At 46.2% G+C, this 9,427-nt stretch overlaps 1 protein-coding gene across 1 annotated transcript in view; it reads left to right on the top strand.

Annotated features, from left to right (window-relative positions):
• The first annotated feature begins 7,738 nt into the window (after positions 1–7,738).
• kcnj21 (potassium inwardly rectifying channel subfamily J member 21) overlaps positions 7,739–9,427 on the top strand; it is a 38,478-nt gene continuing 36,789 nt past the window's right edge. The window contains exon 1 of the mRNA XM_072692540.1: positions 7,739–8,100. The gene's annotated coding sequence lies outside the window, so the exon portion shown is untranslated. The remainder of the gene's footprint in view (positions 8,101–9,427) is intronic.

Genomic DNA, 9,427 nt, shown 5'->3' with positions numbered 1-9,427 from the left:
TCGACACCCTGCCCCAACCTGAACTACAGCAACCTGCCCCGACCTGAACTACAGAACCCTGTCCCAACCTGAACTACGACAACCTGCCCCGACCTGAACTGCAACAGCCTGTCCCAACCTGAACTACGACAACCTGCCCCGACCTGAACTACAGCAACCTGCCCCGACCTGAACTACAGCAACCTGCCCCAACCTGAACTACAGCAACCTGTCCCAACCTGAACTACGACAACCTGCCCCGACCTGAACTACGACACCCTGCCCCAACCTGAACTACAGCAACCTGCCCCGACCTGAACTACAGCAACCTGCCCCGACCTGAACTACAGCAACCTGCCCCGACCTCAACTACAGCACTCTGCCCCGACCTGCACTACGACAACCTGTCCCGACCTGGACTACGACACCCTGCCCCAACCTGAAATACAGCACCCTGTCCCGACCTGAACTACAGCAACCTGCCCCGACCTGAACTACAGCAACCTGCCCCGACCTGAACTACAGCAACCTGTCCCAACCTGAACTACAACAACCTGTCCCGACCTGGACTACGACACCCTGCCCCAACCTGAACTACAGCAACCTGCCCCGACCTGAACTACAGCAACCTGCCCGACCTGAACTACAGCACTCTGCCCCGACCTGCACTACGACAACCTGTCCGACCTGGACTACGACACCCTGCCCCAACCTGAAATACAGCACCCTGTCCCGACCTGAACTACAGCAACCTGCCCCGACCTCAACTACAGCACTCTGCCCGACCTGCACTACGACAACCTGTCCCGACCTGGACTACGACACCCTGCCCCAACCTGAACTACAGCAACCTGCCCCGACCTGAACTACAGCAACCTGTCCCAACCTGAACTACGACAACCTGCCCCGACCTGAACTACGACACCCTGCCCCAACCTGAACTACAGCAACCTGCCCCGACCTGAACTACAGCAACCTGCCCCGACCTGAACTACAGCAACCTGCCCCGACCTCAACTACAGCACTCTGCCCCCGACCTGCACTACGACAACCTGTCCCGACCTGGACTACGACACCCTGCCCCAACCTGAAATACAGCACCCTGTCCCGACCTGAACTACGACACCCTGCCCCCGACTTGAACTACAACAACCTGCCCCGACCTGAAATACGACACCCTGCCCCGACTTGAACTACAACAACCTGCTCCGACCTGAACTACTACAACCTTCCCCGGCCTGAACTACAGCAACCTTCCCCCGGCCTGAACTACGACACCCTGCCCCGACTTGAACTATGACAACCTTCCCCAACCTGAACTACAGCAACCTGCCCCCGACCTGACTACAGCAACCTTCCCCGGCCTAAACTACGACACCCTGCCCCGACTTGAACTACAACAACCTTCCCCAACCTGAACTGCAACAACCTGCCAAAATATGGAATTGCTACATGGTTGCAATGTTGTTACTATAGTGTTGCTAGGTGGTTGCTATGGCATTGGTGGGTGGTTGCTATGGTGTTGCTAAATTGTTGTTAGGTGGTTATTATAGTCTTGTGTTGCTAGGTCCATGGTGTTGCTAAGCTGTTATTAAGGTGTTGCTAGGCGGTTGATCTGGTGTCCCAGTTTGGTTGCCATGATATTGTTGTCATTATTATTATTATTATTATTATTATGATTTTAATTATTAATAATAATTATTATTAATGGGTTGTTATGTTGTTGCTAGGTGGTTGCTATAGTGTCCCAGGTGGTTGTTATGATGTTGCTATTGTGTTATCCTAGATGGTTGTGTCTTACGTGGTTGCTGTGGAGCTCCATGTGGTTGGGAGGGGTGTTACTGTGTATGTAAAAAGCAGCAAAAATCCGGTGCTATCCAGAAACTGTGTATCCAATCAAACAGATGTATCCAAGCCTGAATCGCACAATCAGACCCACTGATCTGGAGCTGTGGAAGAACATCATTGGTCAATCTCCCAGCTACCAGCTGTAGCTCATGATCACTGACAGGAAGGTAAGAGGGTTTGGAGTCTTGCACATTTAAACTCTTTGAGGGTGTCAGCACCACTGAATTAATAATGGAGGCGGGTGTCCGAATATTTCTGACCCTGTACATGTTGTTTTGACCCTGTGCTGATTTTTGAAACCCACACAAATGAAACCCCGTGCACCACAATCTCCTGAAGATCCAGAAAGGCTGAGCAAATACACTCGCTTCCTCTTCCTCTGTTTCACTGCAGAAGCTGATCCAGCATCGGGCGAGCTTTAGGACCCGGTGTGGAAAAAAGTCAGTCAGACTCTCCGGAATGGACTGAGGTCCCAAAACAATTTAGAGCTTTAAAAGCGAGGAGATGTGGATTAGGACCAGGTTTCAGAGCGTGTACCTGAGTCTGGAACCATTGTTCTCTGGAGATTCTGGGAGTATAATTGCTTTTGTGCTTCACTAATCGCTGTGACCTTCGAGGGGATCATGCTCGGGTGTGTGTACGGCTGGTCTTCCTGTTGTTATGGCTGTTAATTGGGTTGAGTTATGGCACCATGTCGTTAGACTGGACCTCTGAGGATGTGTATCATATGAATGATGTTTATTTTGAGCAGTGTTTTGTAGTTATTGTATTTATGTGACACATCATTTTATAAATTTGTCTTATGGCCCAGCACCCTGTTGGTAGGGCCCAGCACCCATGGGACTGTGTGATATGACAAATATGCAATAATATAAAAATGCCAAATAATGTATTTATTGATGTAGTTATTAAATTAAAATAAATATGTATTTATTTGAGGTGTTGTATGGTGTCTAAACAGTAATACCGTGGCTTTGGTTGGTAAATATAGCCAGTCAGTGCCCTCTATTGCCGTGGTGCTAAACAAGACTGTGGAAGTGCTTTTCCAAAATGGACTGAATGACTACATGTGAAGGGGATGAGGACGATCGCAGGGTTAGCGATGCTACATGTATGTAAACGCTGTAAATCTGTATAACACACTGAACTACTTGAGTGACAGGCCTAACATATGACGTCATTTACTGGAGCACGGGCCCACTAAAACCAATTTACTACGAGCACTATGTTTCCCATAATGCCATAGCGTTTCTACAAAAGATTTAGCAGCTACCCCTTCAGCCAGAGTTTATTTATTTTTTGTGATAGACGTGTAAATTTGTGAAGATAGGAACAAATCCGGCATGAGCCCCAGTAGTAGATCAAGCTTCATCACTCAAAGCTGAGTCAAGTAAAGCCTTTGGGTTCCATCCTCCTGAGACCCAGAATTTAAATATTGTGGTTTAAGGAAAAATAGTACAACATTTCTTTTATAATATCCTAAGACCCAGACCCTCAGAAAGGCTTTGGCAAATATTATTGAAAAATGATTAAAAAAGAATATTGTATAAAAACAAAGGACATGAGTTATAAAATTGGACAAAATCATGAATAAAACAAAAAACAGAGGGGTTATGAAATGGTCTGTAGAAGGTACAGTGAAACCTAACAGATAAAAGCTGCAATGACTTCCAGTCCTAATACCCCTGTGTCCTCCCATCCTCGGGAACTTGTGGTCGAGAGTCGAACTTGCCAAGTCAGCACTAGCAAATACACGAACTAGAACTTGGCGTACTTAATATTGAGAATCCTCCCTGCCACCAGAGGGAGCCTGTGAGCAAATCCTCAATGAATGGGGGTGAGCAGAGCTAAACAGCTAATGCTGAAACGCTCACACTTATCTGAGTTACACAAATACACCGGTAGTGTCCGATCACACTGGCGCTGTCTGATTTCTCAATCCTTCGTACAATGTTGTGCAATCAAATACCAGGATATAGAGCTACAGACAGCAACATCATGGCAAGTAATTAGCTTTAGCTAGGTTAGCGTTAGCAAACTGTTGCTCCAATTGCTGCTGTTAAACAAACCAGTTATGATTATCCATCACAAACATTCTCAAATGGGACACAGCACTACTGAGCTTCTTCTGAAACCCCGCACCCCGCAAATACACCAGTTACCCGCCGATCCAGCAGCACTAGGGCAGCATCCTCAGATCTTTTCATCCCTCCCCCGTCCAAACGCCTCCCCTCGCCTCCCTTGTTCAGCTTTTGTCGGTCAGATCTTTGCCTGTTGGCTGTTTCTCCACCATCGCTTCTTGAAAATGCATGTAGTTCAACAGCTAGCTAGCAACTGCCAGATACACAGTGTCCCCTGCCTCCTCCGAATGACATCAGACCAGGCTAGCCCACCAGGAGGCCCAAGCTTGTTGTCCAGCATGACCTGGAATATCTAGAATATCTATATCTAAATCTAGAATACTGAAAGCTTTCTAAAGTATTCTAGAACGACAAGGCACTTCCTCCCTAAGCTAGACGTTCTTATTCACAAGTTTCTCACTGTTCTAGACTGTTAAAATGGTTACAGAACGCTCTAGAACAATGAAGGTTACTCACCGGTGCTAGTTCATTTCCACAAGTAGTTTCCCATTCTAAAACGTTCTAAAAGACCAAAGTACTAAATCGCTCCCCCTAGATGTTCTTACTCACTAGCAGCTGACTGTTGAAAGGGTTCTAAAGGGTTCTAAAGCACCTTACTCACAGTAGTAGTGTGCTGTTCTAGAATGTTGACGGACCTCCAAAGTGTTCTAGAACAATAAAGTGTATTCACCTGTGCTAGACGTTCATTGTTCTAGAATGTTGAAACTGTTCTAGGACAACAAAGCTCCTCCCCTTTGTGCTACATCAGACCAGGCTAGCCCACCAGGAGGCCCAAGCTTGTTGTCCAGCATGACCTGGCTGGTCGATTAGTATGTCAGTGTGACCAGCTTGATAGACCAGCTACTCCAATGAAATCTGGATCTCTCTGCTGGTCAAGAGCTAAGATGGTCAACAGGTTTGACCAGCTGGTTCACTAGTATAGGGCATGTTTTGGCCTGGACGACTGGATCACAGCTTCTTTATTTTACCACAATCAAAGACCAGCTTGGACCATCTGAGACCAGCTACCAGCAGAAGTGGAGCTCCAGCAGGACTATGGACTTTTGAAGGGCCGCATGAAGCTCCGAAAGATGCTAAACGATGCGTCGGGTTGTTTATCATTCTTTAACCCCGACCCTTCAGCCGTAATTCTGCCTGACGGGGGTAGTTTGGTGACTGTGGCGATGCAAAACCGCCTGAATTAATAAATAAACAAATAAACAAACAGTAGCCAGGCCAGCTAACAGTAGTCTTCTGTTAAAGCGCAAGAGCGTGAATTATTGATGCAGGTCTCCTGAGTTCAATTAGACACACTGCTCTGAACAGGAGAGCGGACTCAGTCCTGGATGAAGGTTATGCTGGGAAACGGCAGTTTCACCCTGAGAACACGCTAGAACCGAGGACGTCTCCAAGCCGTAAACCCAAACAAGCCTGGCGGAGCGGCGGACCGGCTCATCCCGACAGTCTGGTGTCCTTGAACGATGTGATCGGGCTCGGCTCTCCGGATCGGCTGCAGTGCCGCTCTGGCTGAGAGGTCGCTCAGTCGCGCGTTCTAAACAGCGCTATGAATTAGTTATAACCACCCTGTTCCTGATGTTCTACGCCTGCGTGCAGACTGTTCCACATATAAAGGAGCAGCAGCCGGACAGCGGTTACCTAACGTCCCGCCTCCGGGTTCCTCTCACGCTCAGCGTGGGAGGCGGCCAACAAGGTATTTTAGGTGTTTTTTTGTTTTTTTTCCCCTCACCTGTGTTTACACAAGCCCCGCCCCCACATTCACACTCTAGAACTAGAACAAGCAAGCTCCACCCTCTATGTGCTGGATGTCAAAAGCGTTGTGAAGTGATCTAGAACGTACAGCTCCTACTCCTGCTCTAGACCTTAAAAGCAGCCTAAAGTGCTCTAGAATGATAAAGCCCCACTCGTGCTAGACGTTTAGAGCACTTTGGTGTTCTAAAATGAAGTATGTTGCCGTTCTAAAATGCTGAAAGCACTATTGAGGTGTTCTAGAACAACAAAGCTCCTCGCCCTGTGCACGAGTGGTTCTCCAATCTAGAATGCTGAAAGTGTTCGCAAGTGTTCTAGAACAACAAAGGTTCCCCCCTTTGCTAGATCAAAGCATTCTAGAATGTTCTAGAAGTAGTTCACTGTTCTAGAATGTTGAAAGGGCTCTAAAGTGTTCTAGAACAATCAAGTTCCCCCACTCGGTGCTAAATGTTGGAAGTGTTGTAAAGTGGTCAAGAATGATACCACTCCAACCCCTGTGCTAGAACTTAGAAGCAGCCTAATGTGCTCTAGAACATGAATTCTTCTGACCGCAGTGCTAGACGTTCATTATCACAAGTAGTTCACCGTTCTAGAATGTTGAAAGTATTATAAAGAGTCGTAGAACGATAAAGCTCCCGCCGTGCTAGACGTTTAATGGAATTTAGTGTTCTAAAATCATAAAGTATGTTGCCATTCTAGAATTTTGAAAGCGCTCTAAAGTGTTGTAGAACAATAAAGTTCATCCCCTGTGCAAGATCAAAGCATTCTAGAATGTTCACAAGTAGTTCACTGTTCTAGAATGTTGAAAGTGCTCTAAAGTGTTGTAGAACAATAAAGCTCCTTCCCCTGTGCTACAAGTTCCTATGCACAAGTGGGGTTCTCAATCTAGAATACTGAAAGCTTTCTAAAGTATTCTAGAACGATAAGGCACTTCCTCCCTAAGCTAAACGTTCTCACTGTTCTAGACTGTTGAAATGGTTACAGAACGCTCTAGAACAATGAAGGTTATTCACTGGTGCTAGTTCATTTCCACAAGTAGTTTCCCATTCTAAAACGTTCTAGAAGACCAAAGTTCTAAATCGCTCTAGAACGCTCCCCCTAGATGTTCTTACTCACTAGCAGCTGACTGTTCTAGACTGTTGAAAGGGTTCTAAAGCATTCTATAATGATAAGCTACTTCCTCCCTAATCCAGGTGTTCTTACTCACAGTAGTAGTGTGCTGTTCTAGAATGTTGACGGACTTCCAAAGTGTTCTAGAACAATAAAGTGTATTCACCTGTGCTAGATCAAAGCATTCTGGAATGTTCACAAGTTGTTCACCGTTCTAGAATATTGAACGCATTCTAAAGTGTTCTAGAAAAATAAAGCTCCTCCCCCTTGCGCTAGATCAAAGCATTCTAGAATGTTCACAAGTGGTTCAAGGGGGAGGAGCTTTATTGTTGTAGAACACTTTAGAACGAGTTCAATATTCTAGAACGGTGAACCACTTGTGAACATTCTAGAATGCTTTGATCTAGCACAGAATATTGAGCGCATTCTAAAGTGTTCTACAACAATAAAGCTCCTCCCCTTGTGCTAGACGCTCATACAAGTATTCACAAGTAGTTTACTGTTCTAGATACTGAAAGCGCTTGAATGCATTCTAGAACATTAAAGCTCCTCCCTGGTGCTAAATGCAGAAAATGTTCTAAAAAAAAGGTTCTAGAACAATAACCACCCATGTTAGGAGTTCCCCACTGTAGGGTTCTAAACTCTGTGTTCCATTGTAACATACTGAAGCACTCTAGAACCACAGCAGCAAGAACCACTATTAGCGCAGCCCAGCCTAAGGGGGCGTGGCTCCCCAGCAGCGAACTACGAGGTAGCACTAGCCAATCATGGCCCAGAAGCGGGAAAAGTGGAGTACGAGCCAATTATAGTTCAAGAGGTGGGCCATTATCAGCCAATCTCAGCGCTGATGGGCGTGGCCTGTCTGAATACGGGTGGGATTAAGGCTCGCTCCGCTGGATAGAGGTGGAGGCGCGCGCCGGAATAACACAGGCGGATCTCTCTCTCTCTCTCTCTCTCTCTCTCTGCGGAGTGTGTGTGTGTGTGTGTGTGTGTGTGTGAGTGAGAGAGAGAGAGAGAGTGTGAGTGTGTGTCCTGTCTGAGATTTGTCCATACGCAGCTGCGCGCACGAACACAGCACGAGATGCTGGAGCTGAAATAACGCACGCGGACATCAGCACACACTCACCCCGTACACACTTCCAATGAGCTGAAAGAACAAAAGAGAGAGAGAGAGAGTGTGTGTGTGGGAGAGAGAGAGAGAGTGGGAGAGAGAGGTGCACGCAGAGAGCAGCATCCCGCAGGCAGATGATCCAGAGGAACTAACTTCCCTCCACCGGTGAGTGCATGCTTTTATTCCCAGTCTGAGAGCACAATCCCAGTTACAGCCCAGTTTACCACACACTGGTAGCGCACTGGAGCTCCACGCTCACCTGTAGGACCGTCTGTGTATGTACAGTACGCGCTCTGTTGGGGTACCAGGGGGTAGTAACACTGTGGTAATGGTCATCATGTTAGGTGGGCTTAAGTGTTCAATCAAATCCTCACAGCAATGCTCCTCCAAAATCTAGCAGCAAGCCTTCTTCACCCTGGACGGTAGAGACAGTTACTCCAACACAAGCAACACCCTTGATTTCAGAAGAAGCGTTGAATGAATGAGCAGGCGTCCCAATACTTTTGTCATATAGTGACAGAAGTATATAGTAATTCTAATAATAGAGTTCAACATAGGACATACCCTATATCTGACTGACAGCCTTAATACTCTAGATTTCAGAAGAAATGAGCTATGAATGAGCAGGCGTCCCAATACTTTTGTCATGTAGTGTGCGACTGGTGTAAGGCTGTAGTGGTGGAGTGTTATTGTTGTTGGCCTGTTATTATCAGTGGTAGTAGGCTGGTGGGAGTAGTTGATGTCGCTGTAGCTGTTATTATTATTCTACTTGTTGTTGTTGTTGTTTACATTATTATGTAGACCGGCTGCTCTCAGTCCGCCTCCCTCTGCTCTACAGCTCCTCGTTCATTCACCTTGTTTGTTTACAGAGGTCCTGCCTGGAAAAAACAAAGGACTGAGCCTGAGACTGTGAGGCAGGTTTACGGTGCGTGCCTGAACAGCTCAGCTCCCTCACTCTCAGCGCCGGGGTGTAAAAGTGTAAGACTGTAAACAGGCATCCGTTCAGAGCGAATCACCTCCTGGTTTTGTAAAATTAGCCTATAATAATAATAATAATAATAATAATAATAAAGCTAGTGTCATGCTTGCAAGCCTCTGTGTTTGTACTGTACTGTTCCAGCGGATTAGGACCACATAGTCTAAAATATAGTCAAATATTCAGTGTAGTTCTGAATCACCAACACGAACAGGTGAATGAATCGTTTCGTAAAGAATCAGAATTCAAATCGCTCAAAAAAATATTGAATATATCTTTAATATCCAAAAAAAACTGTATGACGAGGTTAAGATTATGAAAGCTGTGTGATGAACTGGTGTGAATATCCCACCTTAGTCTGATTCTGATTCTTTAGTAAATGACTCACTACATCAACACTGATTCATGAATCTTTTTTTTTTTTTAATGATTCAGATTCGTGTTGTTAAGCAACATTATGCAGCATTGTGGCCTTAAAATAGCAGCAGCTTCAGGATCATGATGCTGATGCCCCAC

This window comes from Salminus brasiliensis, chromosome 1, assembly GCF_030463535.1.
Source record: "Salminus brasiliensis chromosome 1, fSalBra1.hap2, whole genome shotgun sequence".
In the NCBI taxonomy this organism is placed as follows: domain Eukaryota; kingdom Metazoa; phylum Chordata; class Actinopteri; order Characiformes; family Bryconidae; genus Salminus; species Salminus brasiliensis.
The sequence above is the reverse complement of the archived record's forward strand: the minus strand, read 5'-3'. Positions and strand labels throughout refer to the sequence as shown.